General features: G+C 41.3%; 1 pseudogene; it reads right to left on the bottom strand.

The window, feature by feature from the left end:
• Positions 1-8,043: 8,043 nt before the first annotated feature.
• On the bottom strand, positions 8,044-13,024 carry LOC101646967 (annotated as a pseudogene).
• Positions 13,025-13,722: the final 698 nt, after the last annotated feature.

Raw genomic sequence — 13,722 nt, 5'->3', positions numbered from 1 at the left:
TTCTAGTGGGACTCGTGGCCCTGTGGTGAGTTCAGAAAGGGGCTGCTGCCTGGAAGGTGCGTGGTTCCGATCTCCGCACAGCTCCGTGGGAGGGAGATGAGGCAGGCTGCTTTCTTAAGGATGCACAGCCTCAGAAAGCCCATGGAGCAGATCCACTGAGCAGTTCCCGGAGGTTTCAATGTGCCAACATTGATAGGGCATAACAAAAGAGAAATACTACTACCATCATTACCCAAGGATCCCACTGTGAAGTAACCACCTGGGAAAAGCACACACGATTTATTCCTATTCAGACAATCTTGATAGTCCAAAATAACATCCTTTGTGTTTGTAGACCCTAAGTAGAGAATTTCGCTATCTGTTCAGTTGAAGGACAATGTCACTATTGCTAACCATCTTCTTGCGCAAAATTTCTCAGCCGATATGAGAAAAGCGTATGAGGCCCTAACGTTATGAGTCACATTTTAAAGAGCAGTATGAAGTAGACTAAAGCAAGCATAATGAGAGTTGGGTTTACAAGGGTAATTCTTAGTGTTAGTGAAACTAATTGTATTTTTTTCTAGAATTTAAGGTATGAAGGCTTTAAAGGATTTTCTCATTACTAGTAATAACATGACTTCACTATATCACCTTTTAAAAGAATAGGATAAGTCTTTATGGGAAGAAAGAAGTATAGTATGTATATCATAAATTTCAGAAATTTATGATTATTCCAGGCAAATCAGAGTGCATATGTATTTTAGGAATAACTTAACACTACATTTTCCTGAAGTATTCTTTTATTGAAGTAGACAGTAGGATTTATGTTGATGGAATTGCCACCAGCCCTTTATGCATCTGATTAGAAGCCCTGGTGGCATTGGAATGGTTACTTATTGAGATGCTAACTCCAAGCTCAGCATTTCAAAACTAACAGCTACTCTGTAGGAAGAGGAAGCTTCTGACTCCCATGAAGAGTTAGTTTCAGGATTCTCAGAGCAGCTCTATCTTGAACAGGAGTGTTATTAAGGGTCAGAGTCAACTCAAAAGAAGTGAACTTGATTTTGAGTTTTTAATAGATGATTCATTTACTGATTTGATGAAGCAGAAGTTGGTAATTAGTCTAAATCCTGCCAACTTATTAACAGGGAATATTAAAGCTAGTATTTTCACCAAAGACTAACAGATCTAGGCCATCACCAAGGAGATATCTGTAACATATTCACAAGACCCATTTACATTTTTATGCTTTTGTTGTTTTTATTTTGCTTAAGAGAATGTATTTTTAAAAACTCATTTTATGGAGAGCTCTTACAGATATAATAACATTCCACAGTTCAATCACATCAAGCAGTATTGTACAACTGCTATCACAATCAGTTTCAAAACATTTTCTTTTTTCCTTGAACTTGATCGGCCCCCCTTTGTCATACCACCCCCACCATACCCCCTAAGAGCCCTTCTTCTTTTTTTCTGTAATAGTTTTTTGTGTGTGTGCCATATCTTACGCATACAATTCTGTTGTTCGGTCTCATAGCATGGGGTTATACAGTCATCAATAAAATCAGCTCCTCCTTCCTCCCCCCTTCCCCCCTATTTTCCTCTACCCTCAGGGATCCGTTACTCCTCTTAATGTTTCTTAAGAATTATTTATCTTGAATTTTTAAAAAAAAATCAAAATCATCCCAGCAAAAGTTACTGGGAAAAGGCATCTTTGAAGCACTGACGCTGCTAAGTGTGAAATTTAGCCACTAGATGGTGTATCTAACCCAACAATCCATAATTTTCGCAATACTTTTACTCCTCTTTAACATAGTCCATTTAATTTTTTGAATCAACTTCTATTTTTTCTTTAATTTAGCTCAGCAAATTAGCAATTTCTGGTTGTATGTTTCCATGCACTCCACTCTAATTAGTAAGCTTTTAATTTATGTACCCATTTAAAATACATTGAGAAAAATAGAACAATATTTTTATCCATTTCAATTCATATTATTTTCTTACTTATTAAAACTATGTATAAGAACGATGACACATTTGTGTTGCTTTATTTATTTCTTTTTCCTTTAGCGAAAACTGTCTGGCCAAATCAGTATAACCCCCCCACCCCATGCGGAGCTGATCAGAGTTGGCTGATGCAATTCTCTCTGAACTTTGCACTCAGCCACGTGTGCGCTCTGACTACCAAGAACTAGGAAGTGCTCCCTTACCTGGCTAAGGGCGCAGATTGTGCCTGCATCCACCAGTCACCAGCAGCCTTCCTCGGAAGTGCCTGCGCCCACCAATGCTGGATGGGCACCTTTGGCCAGGGATTCAGGCGCGCCTGCTCCACCAATCCCTGGCAGACACCCCTGCCTAGTCAGGGACTCGGATGTGCCTTTGCCTTCCAATCCCTGACCACCTTATTAGATACAGGCCCAGGGTCAGCCCAGCTACATGTCTCCTGGCAATAAAAACGTTACTCCTATAGCCCGGGGCGCGACTCCCTTGGCCCAGACACTATGGACCATGGAACTTTGCCCAGGCTGGGTTTTACACCCCAATAAAGCCTGTTTGCTAAAATTCGGCTGATTTGGTTTCTGGCGCCTCTCAGATACCTTACAAAAACTACAATGATCACTAAATAAGAACAGATACTTATAAAAATTATACATAAAATTCTTATCTTGCTTAGTCTTCGTATTGAATATAATTCAATTTGTTATTCCAAATGCATAACAGATTGAAAGCACAGATCTAAAAATAATAAGCATAGCATTTTACCACGTGACTAATGTAAAAAAATACAAGACCATCATCTTAACAAATATTTGTGCTATCCCATGAAGAAATGATTTTAGCATTAATTTTTACATGTTTTGTAAGCATACATACTACAAATCAGTAACTATAATCCACAAGAGAAGTGAAATGGCATTGTTGACATTATTTAGGACATATTGAGTATTACTATTTATTATGAAACTGAGTTTAGGAGCACACATACTAAAAGACGTATCACAACTTTATCATAAATCTACTCTTCACAAGACCAGATTAATGAAGAAGAAGAAAAAGAGAGAAAGAAAACTACACACACAATTCAAACTACTCTTTCAAACTACCTTACAAACCAGAACCTTACAAAAACGCACTGCCAGCAGGCCGATGCTGACACTAGAGTAGAATTGCCTTAGTAAGTTTCCAAGACTGCATCTCTAGCCTTTCTCCCGCAGAGCAGCTGGTGGCTTTGAACTGTTGACTTGCAGTTAGGGCCCAACCTGTAACCAGGATGTAACCTAGGGTGCATCTAAATGGTTAGTAGTTTTGGTGCTATCTTTAAAATGAAATTTGGATATAACTTTAAACTGTGTGTGGTAAAGAACAGTGGAAATTGCAATATTTGCCTCTAAGAACCCTGTCTTTGTTTCTATCAACATGCAAGTATGCTTATATCTCTATAAAATTCTTAGCAAATCAATTGGGTACTATCTGAGACATTGGCAGACAAATAAAAATATAGCTTGTAGCTCTGTTATTCAATTTTGTAACAGAAATGAAGCAAACTATTCACATTAACTTGGGACCCCAGTCTCAATAGTTTGCTGTATTGTTTGCACCAAGAGAGCCGGAATAGGACACCTAAAATTGTTACATGTCTTACACTTGCCGTTCGATACCTCAAGATAAATTCTTGAAAATTGTTAAGTACTTTGATAAACCTACTAAAATATACCTGGAGTCATCTGTTTCAAAATTCTAAAAACTCATGATATTTATTTGATTACATCTAGACTTTAGAAAAGATGTAATTCAATGAAGCAATAATATTTACTATAATGTTAGGAGCAGAAAAGTTTTATTAAAATTTTCAAACTTTAAGATTTAGTCCTAACACAAAGGTAAGGTGACCAGACATCCCATTTTTGGCGGGACAGTCCCGATTTTTAACAATTTTTCCCCGCATCCCACGTTGTAAAAAAGTCCCGACTTTTGGAAAGAATGCACGACAAGCTAGGGTATACAGTTTTCGGCTGCCATGTGGTTATTTCGCCAGAATATGAGTTTTATCAATGATGTCCTGCTTTACCAATGTTAAAATCTGGTCACCTTACACAAAGGTGAACTGAAAATCAGGCAGTGAAACAAGAAGTCTGATTTGATTCTCAGCCAAGTTAATCACATAAACCTAAAACGAAGGGAGACACAAAGACTGGGAAGCACATAATTCACAAAAATAGTCTGAAGGAAATTCTCAATCGACAGAAATTCCTTTTTCTCTTACCACTACTTGGGGACGATTTGTTGGGGAAGCTTTGTTCAGCTGATATTAAAAAACCGCACAGAATTTCAGAATAAGCGGACACCGAGCTCTATTCTGAAATAAGTCATATAATTGCTGAGCGGTGGTTTTTCCCAGATGTAATCTGATTTGGGGGTGACAGGTCCCTTAGATAGGTGTAAAAGCATTGATTCGTCAGAGTATATGGCGACAGTGTCAGAGAAACTATTTTGTCACTGTCAAAACTTAAAGCTATAAATTGTTATTTTGTTGTCATCTGTATGTTCTCATAGTAGCTTCTCTTAAGACGGTTATTTAAAATGCAATTATTTACGCGTAAAGTAGTGGCACTTCTTTACTAGTTGAGGTCAGGAACTACAGTGTGCTCATGCTCGATTTCATTGTCATTCTTGAGCTCACTGCTTCTGCTGTTAGCTGCCTTCATATCAGTCGCATGCATGTTTCTAACCTCACGGCAGAAACGTTTGTGGAGGAAGTTGAAAAATCTAGCAATTTATTCTGCAATGAGATCATGCCACTTTATTCATAAGTAAATATTTTAGAATTTAATTTTATTAAGGTGTCTTTAAGAGGCATGGGGCAAAGTTATGTACAGAAATTGTCCTTTCAACCTTCCTTAGGCCACACATAGGAATTTCAATGGCAGCAAGAGGGAAATTAACAATTATGGATGTTGAGAAACAGCCTGCAATAGATGCTTTAAAGCACAAAGGACAAAAGAAAAGAAACCTTACCCCAGCTCCCTCCTTGTAAAGATAGCTAAAAATAAGTTTGATTGTTTCAAAGATAAGCATGATTTCAGCCTTTATTGTGGAGTTGTTAGAAAAAGCAAAATGTGTTAGTGATGAAAAGTGAGTCCAGACAGATCACTATGTAAAGGCAAAAGCTGGTCTCCTTCCGCGAAGGTTTAGTTGCGCAGGAATGTCGCAGACAGTGTAAAGGGCTAAGTGAAAGGAAAGCACTGGAAGGATGCAGTGAATTCTGGGAGTCATCCCCACCAACTGGCTTCTGTTTCTTGTTTTTGTTTCTTAATCCACAAAAATGTGAACTTCTTCAGTTCTTTACTTGGCTCAAATTGTTTATCTCACCCAAATGAGGGTATTTTCATAACTTTCAGCAAAATCCATAATCTATCATTTTTCTAAATATGAAACTGAATCAAATTTTCAATTTTTTAGATGCTTTGCATCTTATAAGTAAAATCACTCCAATCTAGTTAGGCCTCCAACTCACTTAATTTCTCCATGCATAGATCTACTTTTTATCAAGCTATTAGCTACCACATTTTTTTAATGTTGTGTTCAAGGATACTGTGTTGCTACCAGGGTCACAGTTCATAAGTGCACAGGTTTATTGAAAACTAAGCATATCTGATCAGTGGAAGGTGGCAAACACGTTTTCTCAACAATACAATGTTTCTAGTCTCCTTAGGTGCATTCAAAAAGAAGCAAGAAGCAGTGTTTTGTCAAAACTGCCTTTCAAGGTTTTCTTCTGAGAGAGTTAACTGCAGCGCATAGAGGTTTTGAGAAATTCCAAAGCAAATGTTTTGAGAAGTACCAAAGGGGTAATCTTGACAAATGTTCTCCAAAGACACACAATGATCCAAATCAAACCAAACTCACTGCCATTGACTCGATCCTGACTTCCAGCAACCCCCAAGGACAGAGTAGGACTGCCTAAGTGAGTTTCCAACGCTGTCACTTTTCATGGGAGTAGAAAGCCCATGTTTCTCCCAAGGAGCTGCTGGTGGTATCACACTGCTGACCTTGCAAGGAGTAGCCTGTCACATCACCAGGACCCACCAGGGTTTCTACAGAATGATCATGGGGACATTTAAGAAAATAAAAGACCTCATTTGTAAGAAAAAAGCTATAAAAGTTCCAGTAAGGATTTTTACTTTTTCATAAGGACAATGCACCCACTTTTTTACTCAAGGGTAGTAAGAGTGGTCTATTAGAATCCAGTTGAGAGACTTTTTGTCCCACAGCCCTGATTTGACCCCTTAGTCTGCTTTTGGCTATCCGAACTCAAAGAACATTGGAAAGGAACATGACTTGAGTGTCCCAAGGATGCCAAAGCTGTCGTTTGGATGCGAGGCAAGTTGAAGAGAAGAGAATTCCCCTGGGAAAGGTTCCGGGAGGGGGGGGGGGGGGGGGAAAACATCACCACCGGAAAGGCTGCATGGTGGCTACTGAGGGAAAGAAAGAGTAGCTTTACATTTTGATCGTTTTCTTTAGTAAATATATATATATAATTTTTTTTTTTGCAGTGAAGACCACGCCATTTATTCACAAGGCCAGTGTGGAAGCTGGGGAAATGGAGAGGGAATACCAAAGACACCCTCTCTGGACTGCTTGGGACCTTCCCAAGGAAGAAAAATTCTGTTCCTCTTGCTTCCATATTCTCAGCCTCAGGCCCTTCAAGTAGCAGAGGGAGGAGGTAGCAAGACCCTCCTCTGTGCTCTGTAGAGTAAGTGTTCGACTCCAGGTCAAAACTAGCAGTGCCATCCTCACCTCTCCCTCCTCATTGAGAAAGGCCTGGCCTGGAGGACAGCGGTCAAGAACGGAAAGAGCAGGGGTTAGCAGGCCAAAGGGCATGGTCTCCGGAGGGGAAGTCCTCTCCTCTGTTCTCCTGGAGCATTCTCAGAAGGAAGAGCGACTCCGAGTGCTGATCAGTTCTGGAAGCTTCAGGGCTACCCCACCCTCCCCTGAGGTTGTCCGGCACCCAGAAAACCAAGGGACCTCGCTCTCCTGCCAGTGTCCATCCCTGCCCTAACCTGGCCATTCCACCCTCTCTCCAGTCAGAGTATGCTGACCCAGAAGCTATCAGGAACCCGCCTTCCAGCCAGCTCACAGGCATCGCGTGTGGTCACAGACACACCCTCGCGCAACTTCCCCCTGTCTTCTGAGAGAGGCGCAAGACCCTGGTGCCTGGGGGGCACAGAGAAATACGTGTATGTAAGCATATGTATCTGAGGAAATGCAGCCAATATGATCTCATGATCTCTAAGCTGTACTGAGCCTTCCACGCAACTTTGTTAGCATCTCTAAGCTCCTCTGTCAGGCCGGGGCCTCGACTGGCCCATCTGAAAGAGTGACTAGTGTTCCTACCCGCTAACTGGCCATTCCATTTTCCATGATGTTACTCATCCCCCACCCCCACCCCGCCCCCGCCTGCCCCCACCATACCCCGCTTCATGGAGATTTCGCCCACTCATCACCACTGGGCTGGTCCAGGGCTTGCTAGTTCCTCGTCCAGAGGGCCGAGAGCCTCACCTTCCCCTTCAGACACGGAAGAGTTCCTCCTCCCCGCTTTGAACTTCCCAACAGAGCCCAGGAAAAAGGACTGCATCAGAATAGGAAGGAGAAGGAAAATCACAGAGAGCCGGCTTCCCTGGCCCTCCTTCGAAGGGTGAAGTTTTAGTAGGGCCCCTTTTCTCAGCAGAGGTAGGGCTGTGGGGAGGAGGGCGTCAGGGGAGAGAGGGACAGAAGAGGTACCAGAAGGAAGCATAAGGTAAGCAAACTCCTTGTGGTACAGATGGAAGAGCCCATTCCAGTCTCCCCCGACAGTGGCTGCCTCCTTTGGCTCTGCCTTGCCGCTGAGAACTTTGGAGACTCCCAAAGGTGGCTGTGGGGCAAGGAGGCGGGGCCAACCCAACAAAAGGGCAGTGCTCCAGAGCCGGGCCCAAGGAGGACCAGCTGAGAAGGTTCAGCAGGAGATGCGGAAGAAAAACGAGAGGTCCTGGGACAGAGCTGTGGGGCTGGGGGCCCATGCCTCGAAGCTCACTGTGCTGTCTGGAGAGAAACCCAAAGGGACGGCAAACTCCAAAGGGAGGGGCGGTCAGAGGAACGGAACACTGGCATCAGGATGGAGAGCGAGTCTGGGTTCTGCATCTGCTGCAGGAAGACAGGGAGCTGCAGCCTTAGCGGCTCATGCAGCTGGGGGTTCCCGGCAAAGAGCAGCACGTTCACCATCATCTGCACAGCGAAGTCAGGGGTCTGGGCCAACGTCTGCATCATGCTGCGCATGTAGGGAGCCGAGATGGCGTTCTGCATCAGATTGGGGTTCTCGGAGATCTGCTGGAGGAGGGCCTGCATCTCCACGCTGTTGAACATTCCTGACCCCAGGCTAGCCGCATTAATCCCAAAGGGGTTCGAGACTGTCAGGTGCACCTGGCTGGTCCCTGATCCTCCGGGGCCCTCCCCACCGGACCCGAGGGGCCTGGGAGGTGGGGGTCGAGGGGCTCCAGGGGTTTGGGAGGGGCTCTCGAATTTCAGTCCGCAGAGGCTGGGAGGATGAGCTGTCGGAGTTCCAGGCCAGGAAGGAGAAGGGATTGTTGCCAAACTGCTCGCGGGCAGCACTGAACATGGGCTCCTGGATGTCTGTGTACATGCGGCGGAGCGCATTATACCCTCCGGGGATGCTCTTCAGGTTGCTCAGGGCCCAGTCTTTGTTCCGCATCATCTCCTGCATCATGGCTGGATTCCGTGCAAGCCCCAAGGTCTGTCTTATGAGCTCGGGGTTGTTGAGCATGTGGCTAATCGCCGGGTTGCATTCCATCAGCTGCTGCATCTGCGGGTTGGCCATGATCATGTGGTGCCTGAGGTCGGGGTTAGACATCATGTCCTGGACCAAGGGGTTCTCCATGATCTGAGACAGCATCTCGGAGTGGGACATCAGCTGCGTCTTCATCTGCTGCTGCATCTCCATGAAGTTTGGCAGAGCATAGGCCGGCTGCCCAGCCCCAGGAGGCCCCCAAAGCCAGAGTATGGATGAGGTAGCGCAGGGGCTGGGGAGGGCCCTGCACCATTGCTCCTCCGGCTTCCATTGCCAGCATCTGAAGGGGCGCTGCCGGAAGTGGAGGGCTGGGCGGGGGTGGCAGGTGAAGCCAGCATGGTGGAGGGTGCAGAGGCGGGGTCTGGAGTGGAGGGGAAGAGGCAGTGGCAGCAGCCGGATCTTGAGCTTTCTGAAGGGTCTGGATGACCAGATGGACAGCGAGGCCATCCTTGAGTCCATGCTGATTCAGCGTGTCCCCATCCTTAAGGATCTTGCCAGCAAAGATTAAGATGAGCTGGTCCTGCTGGGCCTTAAACCTCCGGGAAATTTCCTCTTTGAACTCCATGACTGAGGCTCGATCGCAGATTACAATTTCCTCCTTGTCCTTGGGGGTCTTCACGGTGACCCGAATGGGAGGCCTCGGCTCAGCTCCACTCGGCTCGCCATTGCGCCACCCTTTAGTAAATATTTTGTAGCAATAGTTATTGCCTTACCCTAATACATACTGTGGGAATAGTAAGCTGATATTTTTCTCCAGCTAAAATATATGTATATGACTGTTAAATAAACACAAACAATTGTGTGAGTATCTACTTGTCCACCTAGTGCTGGTCAATCTAAATTGATCTTTGAAAAGTTCATTCAAAACTAGCAATTATAAAGCTTACATATTGAGTTGAATCCTCTCCAAGAATTAATGTTTTCTTCAGTGTTTTTTTAAAAAAAGTAAAGGGTGCATGATTTCCAGTTTAGCTGATGTTAATGATCTAATTACCAAACTAATTGTCAGATTCCTAAAGAGCTCATAATATTATTAAATCTTTGTTATAATGTAAACCTCTCCTACTTGTGTTTCTAACATAAGTTTCCTTAATTTTCATCTACAAGCAGATGGGTGTGAGGAGGGGCATGATTTATTTTTTACTTCGTTTTTAAAACTCTGGGAAATATTTAATGCTCTCTGTATCTTTATCTAAATATAGTCCAGAGTTTGAAATTGCAACAGTTTTGATACTATCTAGATATAGATAGTATTACATTTGTATCTCTATGTAGGAGCCCTGGTGGCATAAAAGTTACATATTTGTGCTTTGATCCCAAAGCTCAGCAGCTCGAACTCACCAGCCCACTCCTTGGGAGAAAGACAGGGCTTTCGGTTCCCGCAAAGTGTTACACACTCAGAAATCACAAGGGGCAGTTCCACCCTACCATAGGCTCACTGTGAGTTGACATTGACCCAATGGCAGTGCGTTTGGCCTTTGTAAAACAATATCTCTATCTATCATCTATCTATCTATCTATCTATCTATCTATCTATCTATCTATCTATCTATCTATCTATCTATCTGTTTATATCTATCTTTGTAGAGAGAATTAGTATTCAAGTTATAGTATCATTTTTAAAGTTATACCTAGTAATATAGTAGAATAAAGAGGGAAGGAACATTTTTATATCTTTATTTATATTCACATGATTCATACTAAAGCAATGAAAATCTTTTAAAATGTTGATATATCAATATAGATGATAAGACTAGAAAAATCACGCGAGGGCTAGAATTACAGTCACTGGGGATTATTTTTTTAAACATGCTCATTTAAGAATTATTATGGAATCTAAAGTTGGAATAAATAAGGTAAAATCCTTAATTTTAGGTTTAAATTTAACTATTCTTTCTATTTTTGTGTGTGTGTATATATATATATATATATATATATATATATATATATATATGCATGTATACAGCAATTTATCTGTCCTATCTCTCTATTAATCATCTTTTCTAACTTATCTATCACCATCTATTTATTCCCATGTCTTCTCAGAATCTTTTGTAATTTCGAACCTGGACATTGTATTTGATTACAGGAAAAAAATTATATGTTGCTTTAGTCTGAATTTATTTTATGACTTTCGGAAATGGGGACAACTTGATGATAGATTCCATGTCTTTAAACCTGACTCTCATTCTAGAAGAACACTTTCAGCTTCATTGCAGTTCTTCACTGAAACCTTTGCCCTCCCACTCGCTTTAACCACTTCTCATGGTTTTCTGCATTTTCCTATTTTCTGCTTGTTGGTTTCAAGATAGAGATTTATCATTTTCTTCTAGGTTGACTCTCCTTAAAGTTAACTGAAACAATTTCAACCTTGTTGTTTCATGAAACCATTTTTTAAAGAAAGTGTAGGTATTGCCATTTATCAACTATTGTGATTCATATGCTTATCCCACTACTGTGGGTTGCAGTAAGCATTTGAGATCAGGGACAATATCTCACTCCTCTGGGAGAATGATAAAAGTAACATCCTGTTCTACTTATCTTACCATTTTATTGGGAATAACAGTGCAAAATGACTTTCAGAACTGCAATTCAGTATTAAAGAACATTGTGTTTGCATTAGCTCTATTGATTAGGGTCTAATGCTAGGGAGGGATATCTTGGTTCAGTTATTTTATTTTTCTCTCATTGCTGCGGGATATCACTAGCCAGTCACAAACTGTCTTGCAAAGAGCTACCATTCAAAAGAGAAAGTTGACAATGTTAAGTGGAAATCCCAAATTAATTTCAAAATGCTATTATCTTCATTGATAGAATAACAATATTTACCACAGAGAACTGTGATATGAGGTGAGATCTAAACATGGGGGAAAAATCTAGAGAAATGATAAACATGTGATTAAAATGATAAACATGTGATTAAATCAATCCTTTATTCCTTCCTTGTTCATTTTTTCTTTTGTCTCCAAAATAATAAATGATGATGATGATGATTTTGAAAGTAGCCGATTCTTCACAGACAGCACACACTCCCTCAGTGCCCTTGAGTTCATGCTGACTCACAGTGATTTATACATAGGACAGGGTAGAACTGCTGCTGGGGCTTCCAAGACTGAACTCTACGGGAATAGGAAATACCATCTTTCTCCCACCCAGCTGCTGGTGGTTTCGAACTGCTAAGCTTATGGAACACAGCCAATGTGCAACCACTATGCCATTTAAAAATACATTTCAGAGGGAGTAATGGCCATACTATTCCGAACCTGTCTGGAATGAAAAGGATAGACAAGCTCACTGAGATTTGGCCTTCATTTGGGTGTTCTACAAGTGAACCCATGGTTTACACTCTTTCAAATAGAATTGTTTTAAGAAATTATATTTTTATTTGAAGATGATGCACTTAAAGAATTGTTTCCTACTGCTGGTTTGAGTGATACAGAGCCTCTAAGTACTTATTTGTATAATTGATTCCATGGCAAAGAGTTTGGATTTCTTTGATTATGGCATTTCAAAGTTTGGGAGTCCACACGTAGAAGAAATCGTTTTATTCCTACATCTTTCTAGGAATGAGTGCATTTTTGAAAGCAACAATATATTTACTCTATTTAAATAACAAACTCACAGTCATTCCAATGGCTTTCTTGCTATCCATTAGAAGACAATAAATCTCCCTGTGTTGCCAGGGCAGGCATTGGTCACACACTGGCAGGCGGCAGGGAGATGGTTGTTGCCTGGCCTTAGCATTCCAGTTCTTTCGTCGGCTGACAGGTGGGACGTGCAGCCTCGCACATCCTTATTTTGTAATCATTCTGGAGACTGTCAACTGTATGGGCATTGTTTAGCAATCTCAAAACATTGGACATTTTGCTTACTTTTAAAAGAGTAGATTGTGTATAGATGTGTTTTATACAATTGATCTATGTATTGTGATGAATTGTATGAGCCCCAATAAACTGATTTAAAAAAATAAATAAAAAGAGTAGATTGAATGCTAACATAAACTTGTTGAATGCAGAACAAATACATACAATGAACATTTGAGACATATTTTGTTGGGCTGGGCCGGTTGCTGTTCTCATTTCAGAGACTGAAAAACAGCCTGGGGGTAGTATTAAAGAATAATGGAATGATGTGTTTTAAATTATAGTGAAGAATACAGATTATATCAGTTTGTTTTAATTCCACTCCCTAACCTACAATCTCCATGATGCAAGTCTTCCCACTTTCTCTTTTTCTAATTACATCACTTAGGAATTATTAATTTATCAGAAATTGTACAAACTTCATCTTAATGAAGTTTTATTTCAGATACAAGAAAAATACAAGAACACATACCAACTTTTTTATAATTTTTTTTTTAGTTTCAGCTTGCTCAAGTAGAAGTAGCCCACATATCAATACACAGGCAAGTTGACGCACACTCTTCGTTAACTCTAGCGAAATGATTGAAGCTGTTGGTAAGTACTAAACTCACTTGAATCCTGAGGACTTCTTTGAGATCCTCAAGTTATTCTGTGATGACGAAGCTCATGGAATAAGAATTGGTTACTTTGTCAAAATTATTCATTATTAAAGCTGATATTATCTTCACTTTTATTCATTTTTATATACTTGGACACATGTGGCCAGGCCCCGCACAGTAGAATATACTTATTGTCAACTTAGAAACTCTTAAAAGTGTAACGTATAGAAGTCCTCCAAAGTCATTTATCAGAAGAGCCCTTTTAGAGTTACTCAGTCACTATGCCCTTGAACTTATTATGCTCCAGCTGGTGTGTATCAACAAGAATGTGGAGGGCTTGTGCTGCACTGTAGTTTCTTAACACAAAACCGGGTTCAAATATATTTCAGCATACACTGTGTTATAAATAGGCCATCATTGCTTTTTTTTAGAAACAGCAAAA

This window comes from Echinops telfairi, unplaced genomic scaffold (assembly GCF_000313985.2).
Source record: "Echinops telfairi isolate 266 unplaced genomic scaffold, ASM31398v2 ScPeMD7_2;HRSCAF=8, whole genome shotgun sequence".
Taxonomy (NCBI): domain Eukaryota; kingdom Metazoa; phylum Chordata; class Mammalia; order Afrosoricida; family Tenrecidae; genus Echinops; species Echinops telfairi.
This window is presented reverse-complemented; position numbering and strand designations above follow the sequence as displayed.